The sequence below is a fragment of the Phoca vitulina genome, unplaced genomic scaffold (genome assembly GCF_004348235.1).
Source record: "Phoca vitulina isolate PV1807 unplaced genomic scaffold, GSC_HSeal_1.0 scaffold30, whole genome shotgun sequence".
Lineage (NCBI taxonomy): Eukaryota > Metazoa > Chordata > Mammalia > Carnivora > Phocidae > Phoca > Phoca vitulina.
In genome coordinates, this window is record NW_022589733.1 from 16,983,517 (window position 1) to 17,003,333 (window position 19,817).

Here is a 19,817-nt window from a genome sequence, read left to right on the forward strand (position 1 = left end):
CCTTAGAAATTACTTTTGCTTATTAATCATCTCGTCCAATCGAAGCCAAATGAGAATGAAGACTGCATGGGGGTGTTTTTGTTTTAATTCTGATTAACTGTACTTTCATCTGAACATTTTTAAGCTGTGCTTTGGTCTTCCTCATATGGATGTTGACTGAGTTCTGTTATCAGGATTTTAATTAACACCAGGTAGAGAAGGGGAAGCCGGATGACATGCTATTACTTCTGTTTGATTTAAAGTCAACGCTGGGGACTCTTCTTCGAGGAGCTGTTGAAATTGTCTTATCTCATGCATTCCAAGGATGGCTGTTTCATGTAAATGTCATTTCTGCTGTCCAAAATGTTACAACACACACCAGCACAATAGAACTACTGTCTTGTTCTAAGAGACACGAGGGAGCCAGCAAGCTTTTGATCAAAGGCACGATTCGAACATCAAAGTAATACCTCTTCTGTTAAATTCAGGAATCGAGGCTCCGAATAAAGGAATGGAGACTCGGGCTTTCTGGTAGCCTAGCCAACTAGGCTGGGAAGTGCCTGAATTTCCAAGGTTTACTCCATCTGCAGAAAACTGGCTGGAAAGGAGCACTTGGTGATATAGGTACATTATGGCACCCCATCATCAACATGCATGTATTTGTATGTGTCATCTGCTCCTGCATACCACAGGCCTCTCTCCTGCAACTGGAAAACAGAGGCAGCAGCTAAGAGCCTTTGGAGTAGGAGAAAGCTCAGGTCGAATCCATACTTGCCCTCCCGCCCCAGACCACCATTTCTTCACATTTTCTTACCTATAAAATGGAAAGAACATCTGATGCACAGTATGTGTGTGTGTATATATATCTATATATATGCATTGCAGTATGTTCATACAACGGAATATTTCACAGCAATAAGAAAGAAACTACTGCTAAACACAACAAAGAAAATGTCAAAAACATTATGTTGCAAGAAAAGAAGCCAGACACTGAAAGGTATACATTGTATCATTTAGTTTATATGAAGTCCTAGAACAGGAGGTCGAAAACTACAATCTTAGAAGTCAGAATAATGGCCACCTCAGCAGGGGACATCGTTAGGCAAGAAGGGGCATGGGAGATCCTGCTGAGGGGATAGTGATGCGCTATGTCTTGTTCAGGGTGCTGGTTATGTGGACACGTACATGTGAAAAGAGTCACCAAAATATACTCCATGAAACATATACCTCATGTAAGAGACTGCAGCAAAAATATCCTAATATCTGATGTACAGAATCGTGGTGAGGAGAAGATGAAGAGAGTCCATGAAATGTCCCCACCGTGGTGGCTGAACTGAGTAAGCAATGAAGGACGGCCATCATGATTGTTCATGTTGGTCTCATCATTAGCGATACCATTCCGGTGAAGTTACACCTGACCCAGAAATTGGGGTCAAAGTTCAGCACATAAGGCCAAAAAAAATCTATTAAAATCGTCCCCTGAGAATGCTGTAAATTGACCATAAACTACAGTTTGCCTCATTTGGTACAAACAGCCCTGTCAAAGACGTTTCTGTGTATAATGGATTCAGTGATGGGAGGGATGTAACAAAGAGGATTGGATGTAAGAAGCACAGCTCTGTAGACAGCAGGGTCACAGCCCGGGGCTTGACCTGTTAGAGACGCAGAGGTACCAAGACCAATGGCAGATTAGCATCCTCACCACCTCTTGCTTATGCCTAGAAATGGGCTCATTGAGAATGTCATAATCACCAGATTATGCCAATTGCTAATCGCTCCTCTGTTTCTCTGTCTCTGTCTCTCTCTGTCTCAATCTCACTCACTGAATTTGCATTAGGTAAGCAAGCCTACATGCAACTTCTCTGTACTGCATCTCCAGGCTTGCATCCCCACGACTGAAAGACTGAAAGCTCTGTCAGGCTCAAGGGGTCTCACCCGCTCCCAAAGAGGAAGAGATAGGAAGTCAGCATCATACCCACGATGTGTATTATGCTACTTAAAAGTACAATAGTCATGAAAGTAACTGCTAAATCCAACACGCTTCATTTTATATTTTGGGTGACTTTCTCAATGAATCATTTTACCAGCTTTACAAAATCTTGGATACCCGCTTATAATAGATGCCTAGATCTGATAATTGCATCTTGGATTTCGGTGCTTGCAGCAGACTGACCCAGTCAACAGCCGCCTACCACCACACCCTTGAGCACAGCCCTACATGATGGAGCCCAAAAGAAGCCACAGAGAAGGTGTGCTATTACCAGACAAGTCTGGCTTTGGAGTGTGCCCAGCGTGGGCTGCCCTGCAAATAGGAACCGAGTAGGGGGCAGGGCCCGTTGCCGGAAGCACTTATACTTTGTAAAGCCGGGGGGCTCTGACACTTCTCTTCACCTATACCCGACATCCCATTAACCCACTTGGAGAGCCTCAAGGGAGGTCTGGACAGGTGTTAAATTACCTTTCGTCACCCCACAGGTGTGTGAGATGTACTGCAAAAGCACATGTCACATCTCCCGAGGCAGGAGGCTCTGCCAGGGATTTTCTCGGAGCACGGGGATCTGGAAACTATATCACTTCTGACTTAGAAATGACCTGGATCAAGGGCCCAGGCTTCAAAGCATGAAGAATGATAAAAATATTCTCTGACAGCATATCCATGTGAGACAGAGGACGGTGAGCTGAGCTCGGGAGCTGGAGGAATGAGGGCCTTCCATTCTCTTGCCCAATGGCCACTTATCACGCACGATCAGGTGCCCAGGCCGGCGGAGGGCTGGGAGGGTCAGAAAGTAATCATGATTATAAAAAAAGAATCTGAAATAAATCACACCTACTCTCTAGGTATTTAAGGCCTAGGTGAAAAGAAGGAAAATGTGAACATGAGAAAGTAAAGTTCAAGGCCATCTAATTATGTTCCACAAACCCACACGAGGTGTCCATCATGGACCAGGCACAGAGGCCCCTCCGGAGAATCAGAATGAGTCTGGCCCAGGGACACCTGCAGGGAGCCACGTCCCCACAGAGGACCCAGACAATTAAGCAAATCACAGTGCGGAGTAACAGGGAGTAAGAGAGGGGTATCGAGAGCCTGCGGAAGCATGGAGACGTGAGCTATAATTTATGCCTGGCTGTGTCCAGGAAGCATTTGAGTTCTGCCTTGTTGAGTAAGTAGGACGTAGCCAGGGAGGCAAGGTGAGACAGGGCATCCCAGGCACCGGGAACCGCATGAGCAACAGCCGAGCGGCCATGGGGAAAAGGCTGGCCTGGGAGGCCAGAGGTCAGAGAAGGAGGAGGAACGAGGAGAGGAGAGGTGAGCCCAGCATCAGCCTAAGGTGTGGGTGGGAGGGTGAGAGGCAGGAAGGCTCATGTAGCCACCAAGGCGGGAGGTGGGAAAGCCTGGGTGAGGGCAGTGCAGCTGGGGAGGAAGAACGATGCTCGGCGGAGCTTCTTGGCACATCTCAGTGGAAGAATCCTCGAACCGAGTCCATAATGGAATGCCAATTCCTGCACACCTCTCGGCATCAACTTGCTGGGAACCTCAAGGAACATGTAAAATCCTTTCCCCACATCCCTAAAAGCTCTCTGCTTCCTTCCCTCCCAGAGTCGCCAACGGAAGACAAACGACCTCTCCTCACACACCTTCTGATTTTCCTGTGTACTTTTCCAACCAGAGAAAATGTTCCTCATTGATGGGCCTGCTTTGTTCCTAAAAGAATCAGGTCACCTTTTTCTTCAGAATCTTCAGAACAATTACAAACACATGAAAAGATATGGTTTTCCAACAAGGGGATAAAAAAAGAAGTAGAAGACACGGTTCTTGTCCTTGAGAAATGAACAAGGCAGGTTTCTGCTCATCCCATTGTGAGGAGCAAAGCCTCTGGATTGCACCAAACAAGGGTTGGAGCAAATCCAGGGTCTTCCCCATATTCCTCGGGTGACTGGGGCTTAGGAGTAATTTTCAAAATCATCAGTCTCTAACCCAACAGTATTAATTACTAAAAGCAGTTTCCCTTTCTGGTTACCTCATCTGATGACATTCGTCACTCACCACAGAAAATGAAATGTCACTTGCATGGCTCCCCAGTGTCTCCCTCTGTTAATCAGAAAGGCCGAATTAGCCAGAATGTGTCTTGTCCTCTTTCTAAAAGGCCTCACTTTGGGTTCCCCCAGAAGCAGATCCAAAGGCAAAGACTTAGGTTCCAGAGACATCATTTATATATCATGTGATAAATGTGGACATGGAAACCTTGGGCAGGTAAGTGATTCCTCCTGGGCCCTTGATCCAGGTCTTACCCAATACAATGGCTAATAGTCTTGTGGGGTTTTTTTTTTTAAGGTTTTATTTATTCGAAAGAGAGCATGAGCAGGGGGAGGAGCAGGGAAAGAGGGACAAGCAGACTCCATGCTGAGCGCAGAGCCCAACTCGGGGCTCAAACCCAGGACCCTGAGATCGTGACCTGAGCCAAAATCAAGAGTCAGACGCTCAACCACCTGAGCCACCCAGGCACCCCTAATAGTCTTGTTTTTTATAGAAAAACTCAATTGGATAGGATACCATAAAATATGTTGCCCACAGGAGGATTCTTTCCAGGTAACACGCGCACACCACCAATGAATCACAGGTGAAAAAGAAGTAAACTGTCTCCCTGTTGCAAGGTCCACAAACCTTGCTACATTGTTCACAGTAGCAAGCCCTCAGTGACTCTGAGATTGGAGCAGAGAGGGGACTACTCACTCCAGTTCTTGACAGAGTCTAGCATTCCTGGAATGGCTCACAATCCAACCAGAAGTCAAGCCTACAAATTACCTGGTTCCTCGCAGCCCCTTCTACCAATCACTGCACACCTACCATGTGCAGGGCACTTCAGGTGTTTGCTGCTCAGCCCTCACAGAAACCCCAGGAAGAAGAAAATGCTGTCTGCATTTTACAAACTATGACTCATCGGCTAGTCATGGTGCTGTGATGAGAACCCAGACCCATGGGAGTCCAAAGATCCCCCTGTCGAACATACATCTTATTCCTCATTAAGAAGGAGCTGTTCTGGTGTTTGCACTAACTGGGAGAAATATGTATGCACCATCTCCTTTGTGCAGGCCTCTAAAAGAAAGGCACATCCTTTCTAGAGCTTAGCAGTGGGCAAATTATAAATAAACTGTAAAACTCCCAGTGTTCCAGTGGGACCAGAATTGAATTTAGCTAGGTCCAGATGGCCATCGAGCATTAAAGTAGACATTGCGCAGGCTGCCATTACTGTTCATGTGTCTGTCTTTCCCACTCTGTGACCGTCATATCAGAGTATTTTTAATTTGGGAAATACTGATGTCAATCAATCCCCTTATTTGATAGATGAGCCACCAAGTGGATGTGATTTGCCTACAGCCTCACATTGAGTCAGTGACAGAGCCCAAAAGGTCCCTCAGGCCTGCTGACTCCCATTCGAGTGCTCTTTCTGAGACCAGGGGCTGGGCTACCTCGGGGAGCTCTTGACAGCTGCCTCATCATGTCTACTTCCAGATGTGCTCTGGCCCATCCTTCAGACTCATCTTGCCTCTCTCTGTCTGACCTACAGATACCCTCTCTTCTCCAGGCCTCCCAGGCAGCCTCTGCCCCAGCCTGTCCCTTGATTTGGCTCATGGGTGGGCCTTATCCTATCCAGTGACGACCAGGATAACTAATGCCCATCGAGCACACACAGGGCCCAGACCCTCTGAGCAGCCTGGCCAACAATCTCTCTTTGGGGAGCAAACAAGTCCCACACCTGTGAGAGAGATTGATGAAAGGCAATATACCCATAAGAAGCCACTTGGGAGACATGTCACTTTCTAGGACTTTTGTGACAACTTTGGAATACACTCGGGCCATTTGAACAAAAGCAGGTCTGTGATGGGCAGGCTCCCTGCCCTCTGGAATGAGAGACCACTCAAGCTCAACAGAGGTTCTCTTAAAATAAGAACAAACCAGGGCGCCTGGGTGGCTCAGTCATTAAGCGTCTGCCTTCGGCTCAGGTCATGATCCCAGGGTGCTGGGATTGAGCCCCACATCTGGCTCCCTGCTCAGCGGGGAGTCTGCTTCTCCCTCTCCCACCACCCCTGCTTGTGTTCCCTCTCTTGCTGTGTCTCTCTCTGTCAAATAAATAAATAAAATCTTTAAAAAATAAAAATAAATAAATAAATGAGAACAAACCCTATGGGGCACCTGGGTAGCTCAGTCAGTTAAGTGTCTGACTCTTGACTTCAGCTCAGGTCATGAACTCAGAGTTGTGGGATCGAGGCCCATGTTGACATCTGTGTTCAGTGGGGAGTGTGCTTGAAATTCTCTCTCTCCCTCTACCTCTCCCCCCCACTTGCAAGTATTCTCTCTCTCTAAAAATAAATAAATAAGACCTTAAAAAAAAAAAAAAAAAAAGAACAAACCTTCAACTCCCAGGTGATGGGGGTAGTTAGCAGGAAAGGAAGGACAGGGCAAGGCAGGATGGGAAGAGAACATAAGGGAGCTTTGCTCAGGCTCTATTGATTTTTAAAATCTTACTGACAAGAAGGTTTTTAAGGATATTTTTGGAATTTAAATGCTATGCACCAATTATAGCTTTTTTCCTTTGATGCTAACCAGAAGACGGGAAACTTTGAAGAGTTCTGGGGTTATTTTCCCCCAGACTTGTTGCATGGGGGTATGTAGGAGGCAGAAAGACTGAATTTTGATGGCTCTCCACAGTGGGGGTGGGGGGTAGGTAATAGGATGGTGAGCTGGATACACCAGAGGCGAGAGGAAGGGCCTAGAACTGAGGATTCAATCACTATGTGTTACTTCAGTGCTGGACTTTTCAGGGAAAATACTGGATCAGAGAGAGATGATGGGAGGGCTGTCAGCCAGGAGGACAAGGAAGGAAACGAACTTGACCCTGTAAGCAAAGGCAGGAGATGACTAACCAAGGGAATCTCATGAGCAGATGTATTTCCAAAGGACTGCAAAGTGGAGCTTGATACAGAGGCAATGTAGCCTAATGGTTAAGAACACCGGCTTTGAGGCCAGCCCCAGCATGCCTCTGACTCTAGCTCTTCCTCTTCTCAGCGCCATGACTCTGGGCAAGTTATTTAACCTCTCTAGACCTTTGGGTCTCCTAAGTAAAATGAGCACATCAACACTACACCTGTCTCACTGGCTTGAACTAGGTGGGGCAATCTATTTAAAGGCCTGTCATATATATGTCTTCAATAAATGGCCCCTACAGCTTTCTGTACTTTCTTCCTAAGTGATACACATAGAAACAGAAATCGGAGAGGCTGCGTCTTGACCACTGACTCCAAGGCCAACACTGTGCTACCCACACTCTCTTTGGGAGCAGCTCTCCTCCCTGCAACCCTGCTCTGTGTTCTGAGTGGAAGCCGTTGTCTTCCCAGCCCTACCTCTCTAGCCGGTGATTGGTCCAGAGCTTGGGCATGTGACCCCAGTCTGACCAATCAGAGTCCTTTCCCCGGGGAATGTTAAGTGCCCTGAGAGAGACGATCCCCTTTTCTTCTAGCTAGTGAAACTGTGAGATGTGGGTCTGGAAGCTGCAGGTGACCCTGCAGGTATGGAGGGAATTTACAAGGAGGGAATTACAAGGACAGATAGTCCTTGTGGCATCTGAAGACCTATTTCTCCTTCCTGGGCTCCATGGACTTGCCCTGGCTTTTTGTAGCCTGATTCTTCGTCTTGTCCTTTAATTCTATGAGCTGTGTTAATTTACCTTCCAATAAATACTATTTTTTTTTTATTTTTTTTTTTTTTTTTACTTAAGCCAGTTCAAGTATGGCATCCATAATGTGTTATCAAGCCCCCTGATTTAATGTGACCGTTGACTGATCTTAGCTTCAGCACATCCTATTAGAGCTCCATAATTATATTTCCCCATCCCACCTCCAACAAATATTTTGTTTCTTCATGATTTGCACTACATTAATCTTTATTTATTTTTTTAAACATAGAGAGAGAGACAGAGAGAGAGGGAACACAAGCAGGGGGAGTGGGAGAGGGAGAAGCAGGCTTCCCGCCGAGCAGGGAGCCCAATGAGGGGCTCGATCCCAGGACTCCAAGATCATGACCCGAGCGGAAGGCAGACGCTTAATGCCTGAGCCACCCAGGCGCCCCTACATTAATCTTTAAAGACAAAAGCATATTCTTTAAAAAAGCCAACTTGCATTGTACACTTAGTAAACCACCTTTATTAAAAAGACTGATATGACATAAAATTAGCTCTGCCCCAGGAAATTCAGGATACATTGTCAGAACCTCCATCCTCCCTGTTGATCGGCCCACTTGGGTGCAGTCAATCTCCAAAGTTTGATAAAACATCGAATATTCTTCACTTGTATTTATTGTCCATTCTAAAATTGACATTTCCCATTGTACATTTAATCACAGATTGCTTTGTTAAGCATTTTCCCTATTCAGAGGAGCGCATCAGAAATTGATTCCCTGATAGAACAAGGGAGGGGAATTTGAAGCACAAATTCAACTACAAGCATTTGGACTTCTTTCCTTTCGCCTTTGTGGTTTGGACACTTCATCCCCAAAGTGAAAAGTAAGGGCTTTAAGACAGAAAACCAATTGGGTTGCTGGAATCCAATCAATGGCCATGTCCCAGGGCAAAGGGCCAGTCCAAAGTGGCCCAACATCCATCTCCTAGTACCTCCCAAATGCTATAGCCCACCCACGTCAGATTCAAGGAGGCTGGTTCTCTTTGTTCCAATGAGCATGAGGCTGACAGGTGAAAAAGTTGCACCAGGAGCAGAGGAAATGAAATTGAATTCAAGTTGGAGGTTATTTGTCTTCGCCATGACCTGCAGTGGTCTCAAGTGATAGCCCAAGTGGCAATGCTCAAACTCACATCTGTGAGTCAATTACTGGGAACTTGCATTTAAAAACTGTTCTGATGTGTTAGGTTTAAAATGGTTCAAACGTATCGAACAGAAAGGAAAAAGAAGAGGGAACCAAGCCCCTTTAGGGATTTTGTTTGAATCTACAAAAAGGCAGGCTTGAAACCTGCAGAGTATTTATAAAGAAGCTGTAAAATCTTTTATTCATTTGAAAGGAGCTGGAAAGAGACATAGGAAGTAGGCGGGAGGAACCAAGCGGCAGCACGGCGGAGCGGGGAGCAGTAGGGACAACTGTGTGATGTTGGCAAAAAAGCTTTTCCTAAAACCAGGAGGAAGTTACCACAGCCATCGCTCATGTACCGGGCAGAAGACTTGGAGGAGAGTCCCACCTCCACCACTAGCTAGTTCTAGAGAATGTCACTCCCATTCTATGAACCTCAGTTTTCTTACCTATGAAATGGAAATAAACTCTATATACAGGGTTTTGTAAGGAGCCTAATGCTATAATAGACGTGGAAGTCCTTTATAAGCTGGTGAGAGCCACACAGATGCTAGTTATACTTACGACTGATTTAATTTAAGCCACAGCATATCCCACATGTGAAATTCAGGGTCAAAATTCAGATCAAAACAGCCAAGACTGGAAAAGATAAGGTCCAGGCAAAAAGCAATTTCCATCAGAGAGTCATTTGTGAAAGGTCTAAAGCAGTTTTGTTCCCACTTCTGAAGGCTATAGGCCCCCAAGCTTAGCTTAGCTGAATAAAGCAAGTGGCTTATATTAGCTGACCAGCTAGGAGTGATTTCTCAGTTTTAATGTAAGTTCTAATTATGCTACAAGATCTTGGTGGCTAGAGCCAGAGCAACCCGGACAGCCGTACCTAATCGTTCTGCCTCTTGTGTATATCCTAACTAGTGCCCCCTAGTCACATGCTTCTGAATTGCAGGCATATTAGGAATTAGAATATGGCAACCTCTCCAGCAGTGGTTTTTTGGTTTTTTTTAAGATTTTATTTATTTATTTGAGAGAGAGAGAGCACAAGAGCAGGGGAGGGGCAGAGGGAGAGAATCTCAAGCAGACTCCATGCTGAGCGCAGAACCCCACACGGGGCTCGATCCCATAACCCCAAGATCATGACCTGAGCTGAAACCAAGAGCCGGATGCCTCACGGACTGAGCCACCCAGACACCCCTCCAGCAGTGCTTCTTCATCTTGGCTGAATGTTAGAATCACCTGAAAATCTTAAAAATTAATGATGTCTTAAATCTACTTCCAGAGACTACTATTTAATCAGTTTGGGGCATCTTGGGCACTGGAATATTTAAAAAGCTTCCTACAGCCAAGTTCAATAACCACTACTCTAGAGCAGAGATAAGCAAACGTTTTCTGTAAAGGGCCAGATAGTAAATTTTTAGGGCTTTTTTTCAGGTCATATGGTGGTCTCTGTCACAACTACTCAACCATGCCCTTTTAGTGTGAAAGCACCATAGATGATATATAAACAAATGGACATGGCTGTGTTCCAACAAAGCTTTACTTAAAAAATAAGTAGCAGACCATAGTTTGCCAACTCTTACTCTATTTTTTTAAAGATTTTATTTATTTATATGAGGCGGGGGAGAGATAGCACGAGCCGGGGAAGAGGCAAAGGGAGAGGGAGAAGCAGACTCCCCACTGAGCAGGTAGCCCCACATGGGGCTCGATCCCAGGACCCTGGGATCATGACCTGAGCCGAAGGCAGACGCTTAACCATCTGAGCCACCCAGGCGCCCCACCAACGCTTACCCTAGAGATTTGTTACGTAAAGTGAGGTGTGAAGACCAGAAGCATGGACAGTACCTGGGAACTTATTAGAAATGCAAAACCTCAGGCCTCCACAAGATCCCTCTGATGATGCGGATGCACGTTCAAGTTTGTGAGGCACCGCCCCAGAGGCTACACATTGTGAATCCAGCCCCGCCAGCCTCACGGAACCGAAGTGGAGAGTTCCCATCACTGTCAGCATCTCTTGTGCCTGCCACCTCTATCAGCCTGGCTGTCTCCTGGCTGCCACATTTCTGAAGCATCTTCTCCTTGGTGACTGAGACCATCTGAGCAGCTGTCTGTGTTTGATTATGGTGTTTCCGAAGGGTCAGTGGGGCCACAGGCTCAGTTTCTATTTTTCATGGTAATACATAGAGAGGATGTGGCTGAGGAGCTGTATCAGGTGATACACCTCTGCTCTCAGGAACTATCCATTTACACTTGTCAAATGTCATCTAATTCCCCAAACAGCCCATGCTGCTTCCAGTCTTTTTGCCTTAGATACGATATTGTGCTTGCTGGGAGAGTCTTGTGAGTCATCTTGCCACCAGGCAAATTTATCCAACCTTAAAACAACTGACGTGTGCGTGGCCTTCTGCTCCCACTCCCATTCAGATTTCGTCACTTGTTCCTCCACGCCAGTCCCCTGCCCTGTATACACCTTTGCTCTTACCCTTAGCACATTTATGGTAATAATGAGCTTGTCCATCTGTCTCCCCAACTGATGCAGAGACCCTCGGGGCCAGCATCATTCCCTTCTGTATCCACGCACCTAGCACTGGGCTCTTAATATAAATGACACTGGTTTTAATTTAACTGACCTGAAAGTGAGTTAACATTTCTTTTGTCATTGGCATCACCACAAGACCCTTTTAATGATAAATCCTTAATAACAGCTCACAAAAAATATTGCTCTTGAGAACAAACTCTGGGAAATGTTGCCTCTTAGAGAAGAGCACCGGCCGAGAGCAGATCCAAGCTTGTAAAGTCTGCCCAAAATTTGAATTCTAGCTCTGGCCTAGCCATAAGGAGGAGATGGGAGAGGGGCTGATAGGATGAATTTGGTTCCTATCAGCCTGAGCCATCTTTCCCGAAAGATGGTTGTACGACTATCTTGGGGCGATTAGAATTAGGGAATTAGAATTCTCACCTGACAGAGGAGAAAGTTGGATTCATGCGTGTTAAGGATTTACCATCAACGTAGTAGTGGCCCAGCCAGGGCCAGAATCCAAGTCTCTCAGCATTGGTGCCAGATGCTGTCAAATAGAGCAAGGCAGACTCCCTTACTAGGAGCTTCTCAGGAGGTCACCATCTGTCACCAGGTCTTTTTTCCCACCTGGCCCCCCTACACCAGAACTGGGTGGGAGGGTAGAGAGAGAAGGCACCAGTTTGTATCCTCAGGAGAACCTCACATCTATATCCAGAACCCCAGACGGTTGAACAATGAGATGTCTTTCCATTACAGACTTGACTCCAGTGTTCAGCTGGATCAGAGATCAGTCCAAAATGCTCATCTGTCTCATCCCTGGGTCTGTTTGGAGCTGACATTTTGATGAGGATTCCACCCAAGAATCCTGCCATTTGGACCAAGCTGCCCAGCCTGGGTAGAGTGTTGGCAGCAAATATGGCCTCAGGGCCCATATGCCTGACCCCCCCACCCGGCCCTCTCTCTGGGCATTGCTCTGGGCAGCCCCGCCCTCACAGGTGCAATGCCCCCGTTGGATGGTCAAGATTCATGCACAAGCACACCTGGGTGCAGTCCTGCACATGCAGAGGAAGGGGAGTCCTATCACATCCTATCATGCAACCACTCAAGGAGAGCGAGGAAGGAGCCAGACAGGGCTCGGCCTGCCTTTGGCATCACCTTCCCTGGACTTGGCCAAAACTGAGAAGCCCACCCTAAGCTATGACGTGGCACTGAGAAAGCCCTCTCTCCTCTCTGGGCTTTAGTCACCATGTCTCTCAGAGGAGTGCACTGGACTCGAGAGCAGTAACAGCTGACAGCGATTTGCACTTGCTGTGTGCTCGCTGCTTTACGGGCATTAGCTGGTTTGATCGTGGCACTGAGGCCATCCTACAGATGGGAAACCCTGAGTGGATTATGTTGCGGTTGCCCCAGAAGCAGACCCTGAGACAAAAACTGAAGTGCACCAAGTTGGTTTGGGAGGTGATCCTAGGAAACACTAGTAGGGCCGTGGGGGAGTGACTCGGGATGTGGGCCAGAGGCAATGACGGGTGTGCCGTTACACCAGCTACACAGTGGTGACTGGCTCAATCTGATAGGAAAAGTCTGGGAGGTGGGCAGCCCGCCCTCCCCCTGCCAAATGATCCCACCTGAGAGACAAGGGATCTTCAGTTATGTTAGACTGAACTATAGGAAATTGCCACGACTCAATCACGTTTGACCTACAGAAATGGCAATGTCAGTGGTTCAACACAATATGATTCCAAGACTTGTTGGTCGAAGGCTGCTGGACAGGGGAAGGGGAGTGTTCATTCAGCGGCACTTCTGTCCTTCCCGACACCACGCCACAGCTTCCCCAAGTTCGGGTGGGGGAAATGCGTTGGGCAGAAAGATGCAGACACTGGCTGGGGAGACAACACCCGAACACTCTTGGCCTCTGAGTGGGGCCCTGACAGCACCCGCCGTACTGACCTGGAAAACCAGGGCCCGAATAGGATTCAAACCCAGCCAGTCTGTCTCTGTTTAACCCACATGCTGCCTCCACTCAATTTCTAAGACTTTATCATTTCCCTGAATTCCGTAGTCCAATGCTTCTAAGATTCCAGAAGGGTTCAACTCCAACATCTTCAACTCAAAGACAAAAAGCCTTAAGCAGCAGGAAAAGACAAGCCAGTTAGCAGGGGCTGGGCACTCATTCACCTGTTCCACGGGCATTTGTCAAGCACACATACTGTGTTCCAGATTCTGGGCTCAGAGGATGCATGATGAGGAACACGGCACTGAGAAGACAGGGTGTTAGCGGAATGCACCAGAGCAGTGCTAAGCGGATGCAGAGGCCAGAGAACCACGTGGCCTTTGGGGGGGAAGGGAGCGGGAGACCTCCCGCAGGAGAGTGCACAGCCTGAGCCAGAAACCGCAAAGCCGGGCTCGTGCCCATGCCCCTCCCTCCAAACAGTCATTCCAAGAGTACAACAAATGTGCTTTGTAGAACATGTGATTTACAGAGTTGCTCAAGACCCCCATTCTTTAAATGTTGTCCATGAACTTGTGTTTCAAACTTTTAGGAATGAGTTATGACACACCACCCTGAAAATTCAATTACCTCAGCAAGGCACTTGGCATAAATCAAAGATATATATAGCCTGGTGAGGCATTAGAGATTATCCACAGAGTGGAAGCGACTCGCCCAAGGTCACACTGCAGATGACAGGGTCCACTGAGATAGATTAGCAATCCATAACTTTTGCCTGTATTGGCATGTGTTGGGAAACAGAATACCGCCTTTTCAACTGATGCCCTCCACGTCTATCAGCAGAATAGAGAAAAGCCCTGGGCGGGAAATCAGAGAACTGGACACCACAACACGGGGATCATTGTGACCACCCAGCTAAGATTTAAATGAGGTCATCTCTAAAGACAGTAGGTCAGTAAGTGGCACATGGTCCTACAAATGTAGGGTTATTAATAATGTTTATTACTCATTATTAGGGGTTAATATTGTTTGTTGTGCCTGGATTGATGATAGCTAACTTGTTTCCTGTTTGTAACATATTTTTGTTAAACTTAGTAATATTTAACAAATTTTTGTTCTACCTGATAAAGTATATTTTAAAAATTCAAACACCACAGAGAGTATAAAATGAAAAGTAAAAGTCCCCCCAAAGCAACCTCTGTTAATATAACAGATTCTTATAGAACTTTCCAGAAAATGTTTTCTGCATCTAAAAGTGTGTGTGTGTGTGTGTGTGTGTGTGTGAGTGTGTCTTTTCCACTGTCTTGCACCCTGTTTTATCTTCATGTAACAGTACACCTTGGACAGGGTCACATAGCAGTCTCTACAGATCCAACTCACTCTTTTTTAAGGAGGAGAGAGTGTTCCATTAATGGATAAACCAGAAATTATGTAACCAGACCCCTGCTGACGGTCATTTGTGGTCTTGTTGGGGATTTTTTCATATTACAATAGAACTGCCATGAGCACCTCACACATGCTGATAACAGCATGGCCAGGAGAACCACCCCAGCACACGCTCTCTGACCTGAAACCGCTGGGTCAGATGCCACGCGCATTGCAAGTCTCCAACGATATGGTTAAACTGCTGTCCAGAGGTCACACTGAGAGCCCCCACATGCCTTCCTCCCATTCACTGTATGTGCAAGCGGCCCTTTCTCCCACGCTCTAGTCAACCAGGGAAAAGAGAAAACATTTTAATATTTGCCAATCTGAAAAGTGAAAAATGGAATCTTATTACTATTTTGATTCAAAATCCATTTACTATGACTACCAGTCGATGTCTTTTCACATGTTGATTGGCAACTTGTTGTGTAGTTGCTTTCTTTAGAAGAAGATGGGAGGGGGGGGATTGTGCATGCTCAAGAAAGAGACAGAGACTGAGATGAAGCCAGAGTTCCCTTATTAACTGCCCATTTATAGCCCTAGCCCATATTTTAAACTTTTTGTTATTCCGTATCATCACTTTTATGACCCTCTTATAAATTCAGAAAAGCGATCTTGGGTGAAATGGCACAAACTATTTCTTCCTGATTCACTGTTCATTTTATTTCTTTGTTGTGTTTTTTGCTATGGTTGTTTTCTTTTTTAATGTATAAAATAACTTTCTAACTGATCCTCCCATTTCTACTCTTGCCACAACTGGGATCTTTTAAAAACTGAAGCGAGATCATGTTGCTTCCTGGCTTAAAACCCACCTGTTGTTTTCCATCATCCTTAGAATACATCCCATAGTTTGCCTGGACCTAAGAAGCCCTTGGTGGTCTGGAGGCTGCGTGCTGCTCCAGCCTCCCCCTCACTCCAAGCACCTGAGCTCTTTCCCATATCGGCTCTTTACCCTTGCTTTCTTGCCTTCTGGAATGTTCTTTCTCCTGTCTCCAGCTAACTAACAGAGGAAGTCATTCCCATTCTTCAAGGCCACAGCTTAAATGTCACCTGCTCTCAGAAAGACTTCTGTGATCCCCTGCCTGAAGGCAGGCCTTCCTCTGCTCTTCTCTGTCTCAGCTTGTCCAGCTCTGTGGTGGCATCTATCATGATGGATCGGGACTTACTCGTTGGCTTCCATCTCTTCTCCCCGCCCAGAATATACGCTCCATGAGGGCAGGACCTTGTCTGTCTTCTTCATCAGTCCAACCCAGCACCCCCATCAGTGCCTGAAACACTGGGGATCCTCACCAGATATTTATTCAATGCATGAACTCATGTCCACTCAGATTTATCATTCCTTCTTTGACAGCTTTTCATTTTTCTGGGCAGCTTGGAAAGGTACTTATCTCCATTTCATTTTCAAGTTTAAAGTCATTCATCGAGACTCATGTTGATTGAGGACCCTCTCTGTTCCGGGCACTGTTTGTACGTACAATGGTAATGCCAAGAAACAAACAGGCAAGACAGAACTCAAATCCCGGGAGTGGGGGGGGGGCAGGTCCCCCACAAAACTCAAACAGAGGAATAAATGATGTTAGAGGATGGCAAGAGTTAAGGAGAAAACAAAGCAGGATGATGTGAAAGAGGATGGGGGTTTTGGGGATAGGTTCTCATGAGAAGGGGGAAGCCATGGGAGGAGCCAGAGAAGAGCATACAAGTGGGAGGACAACAGGTGTGGTCTCTGAGCAGGAAGGAGCTTCTGAGCCGGGAGTATAGAGACGGGATCAGGGACTCCTGAGGAGTGAGCAGGGCGTGGCAGGTGCCCCACCGCGACCTGGACATGGGGGGCCCCTGCAGGGCATCCGCGGTACAGCAGGGGGCGCTCTCACTGCGATGGGCAGCCACCGCCGGACTCTAAACCAGCGAGTGGCACCATCTCCCTTCAGTGTCCAAAACACCACCCTCTGATCCATCTAGAAGTTATTTTAATGAAAGAAACAAAGAAACAGGAACCTCGCTTTATAACTTTTTTTCCAAAATGACAGGTCAGTTGTCCCATTTATTAAATAATTCACCCTTCCCTCCCCAAGATTTAATTCGCAGTGCTTCTTTTAACATATACTAAAATTCCTTTGGGTATTTTGGGTATGGGGGGGCGCTTCATTTTGTTCATTTGTTTCCTGAAACCAAATATTTTTATTACTGTAGCTTCATGATACATTTTACGATCTGCTAGTATCACTCTCCCTTTATGACTATTTTTTTAAATTTTATTTTATTATGTTATGTTAATCACCATACATCACATCATTAGTTTTTGATGTAGTGTTCCATGCTTCATTGTTTGCGTATACCACCCAGTGCTCCATGCAGAACGTGCCCTCCTTAATACCCATCACCAAGCTAACCCACCCCCCACCCCCTCCCTCTAGAACCTTCAGTTTGTTTCTGAGTCCATAGTCTCTCATGGTTCGTCTCCCCCTCCGATTTCCCCCCCTTCATTTTTCCCTTCCTACTATCTTCTTCTTTTTTTTTTTAACATATAATGTATTATTTGTTTCAGAGGTACAGGTCTGTGATTCAACAGTCTTGCACAATTCACAGTGCTCACCATAGCACGTACCCTCCCCAATGTCTATCACCCAGCCACCCCATCCCTCCCACCCCCCCCACTCCAGCAACCCTGTTTGTTTCCTGAGATTAAGAATTCCTCATATCAGTGAGATCATATGATATATGTCTTTCTCTGATTGACTTATTTCGCTCAGCATAATACCCTCTAGTTCCATCCACATCATTGTAAATGGCAAGAGTTTGGGGGTTTTGATGGCTGCATAATATTCCATTGTATATATATACCACATCTTCTTTATCCATTCATCTGTTGATGGACATCTTGGCTCTTTCCATAGTTTGGCTATTGTGGACATTGCTGCTATAAACATTGGGGTGCACGTACCCCTTCAGATCACTACATTTGTATCTTTGGGGTAAATACCCAGTAGTGCAATTGCTGGGTCATACGGTAGCTCTATTTTCTACACAATTTTCCTATTTTTTCCTCTTGTCAAATTCTGAAACTGAAATCTTCTTAGTGTTTTAATTGAGATTCATTAGGTTGGTAGATTAATTTATTAATAAATAGATTAAAGTTACATCTTTATTGCAATTTTCTACTAATAAACACAAGCTGTAGCTACTTGTTCCCATTGTATTTTCAGCTTTTTATATGCCAATTTAAGAGCTATTGATTTATTAAAATAACTTATATAACTTGCTTGCCAAAAAAAAACCTCATTAAAGAAATTTGGAAAACAGAAACATAAAATATAAAAGAAAATACAGAAGCAAATAAAAATCCCATATAATTGCATCACACATAGAGATCACTTTAAACAGTCTATTGTGGGGGCTCCTGGGTGGCTGAGTGGGTTAAGGGACTGGCTTTGGCTCGGGTCATGATCTCGGAGTCCTGGAATCGAGCTCCGTGTGGGGCTCCCTGCTCAGTGGGGGACCTACTTCTCCCTCCCTCTCTCTCTCTCAAATAAATAAATAAAATCTTTTAAAATAAATAAATAAAATAAGCAGTCTCTTGTGTGTGGGGGGGGCACAAGTAGGCACAGGGGCTGGGCATTATTATGCAGCACACTTAGTTTTACATTGTTTAAAAATGAAGCTTCACATTTGATCCCATAATAGTAGATATGCTCTCAAGTACAACTGTAAGTGCCCAACATTATGTTACATAAATATGCTACAATTTATTCAACCACTCTTCAATTGTGAAACATTTCAGGGATTTATTTATGTTTTGTTCTCCTAAGTGGCACTACAGTGAACAAACACACTTACAAATAGGTATCTGTTCTCCTGGTTCTTTCTTAAAGACAGTTTCTTTGACATGACCTGTGGATTCACATCCTCTGCTAGTTTTTCTTCTAATGTGCAAGACCTCTTTTTATAGTAAAGATTTCGACCTCTTGTCTGCCAAAGGTATGGTCAGTTTACCTACTTTGTTGTTGGCCTTTTAATTGTATAGAGTAATAGGGGAGAGTTGAATTTTTTAATATTTGGGGGACTTGGTAAAAGATGAGGAGCTAACTTGATTTTCCTTTCAAATAGCCAATTTTCACAATAAAATTTGTTGAACTATATTTGCTCTTATCATTTTCATTCTATAGCCTAGATCTGTACCAAGTTCTAGTTTATGTAGGACTATCTATTCTATTCCATTGATCTGCCAGTTGATTCTTACAGCGGTGTCCAACTATTTCAATCAATTACTAGTTTAATAATGCATTTCAATAAACTGAAGGTAAGAACCCCCTTGTTGTTCTTCCTTTTTTACTTTTTTTTATTTGTTTGAGAGAGAGAAAGAGAGAGAGCACGTGCGCATGGGGGTCAGGAAGGCAGAGGGAGAAGCAGACTCCCTACTCAGTAGGGAGCCCAATGCGGGGCTCAAACCCAGGACCCCAGGATCATGACTTGAGCCAAAGGCAGACACTTAACTGACTGAGCCACCCAGGGGCCCCTTTTCTTCCTATTTTAAAATGCTCTAATCCTGAACCAGAATAAAAAGAAGCCTCAGTTGAAGAGCAAGAAGCCCATATGTGTTGGCTGATATGTTCATATAAGAATGAATTCCATGCTAAGTGTACTACCTATGCTGAAATGGAAGAGCCGGGAAGGAGAGCTCGGATCCTGACTGCCTACTTCCCTGAAACACGGGAGCTCCCTGAAAACTATCGTTCCCAAAATGCACTGCTCCCGGGCCCTGCCTGGCTCCTCCACCACCCACTGCCCTGGGATCTGTGACTGTGGGCCACACTTGGCAGGACAGGATTCCCTCCATCAGGCCCCAGACAGTGCCCAAGGGAAGTGTGGGGGGCATGGTTGAGAGAAGGGAGTGAGCAGAAATGTGCCCTGAGGCCTGAACTACAGAGCCCTGCATAGTGAGATGGACGTCCAGTTGTCAGGTAAGATGGGACCCTGGCCCTCTGTCTCAAGAATCCTGCAGAGAAGGAGAGAACCCACACCTACCTTCCTTCCTTTTACACTGATGAATTCATTCCAATTGGAAAGGTAGGACATACTTGGGTTTCCACAGCCATCTCCACTCC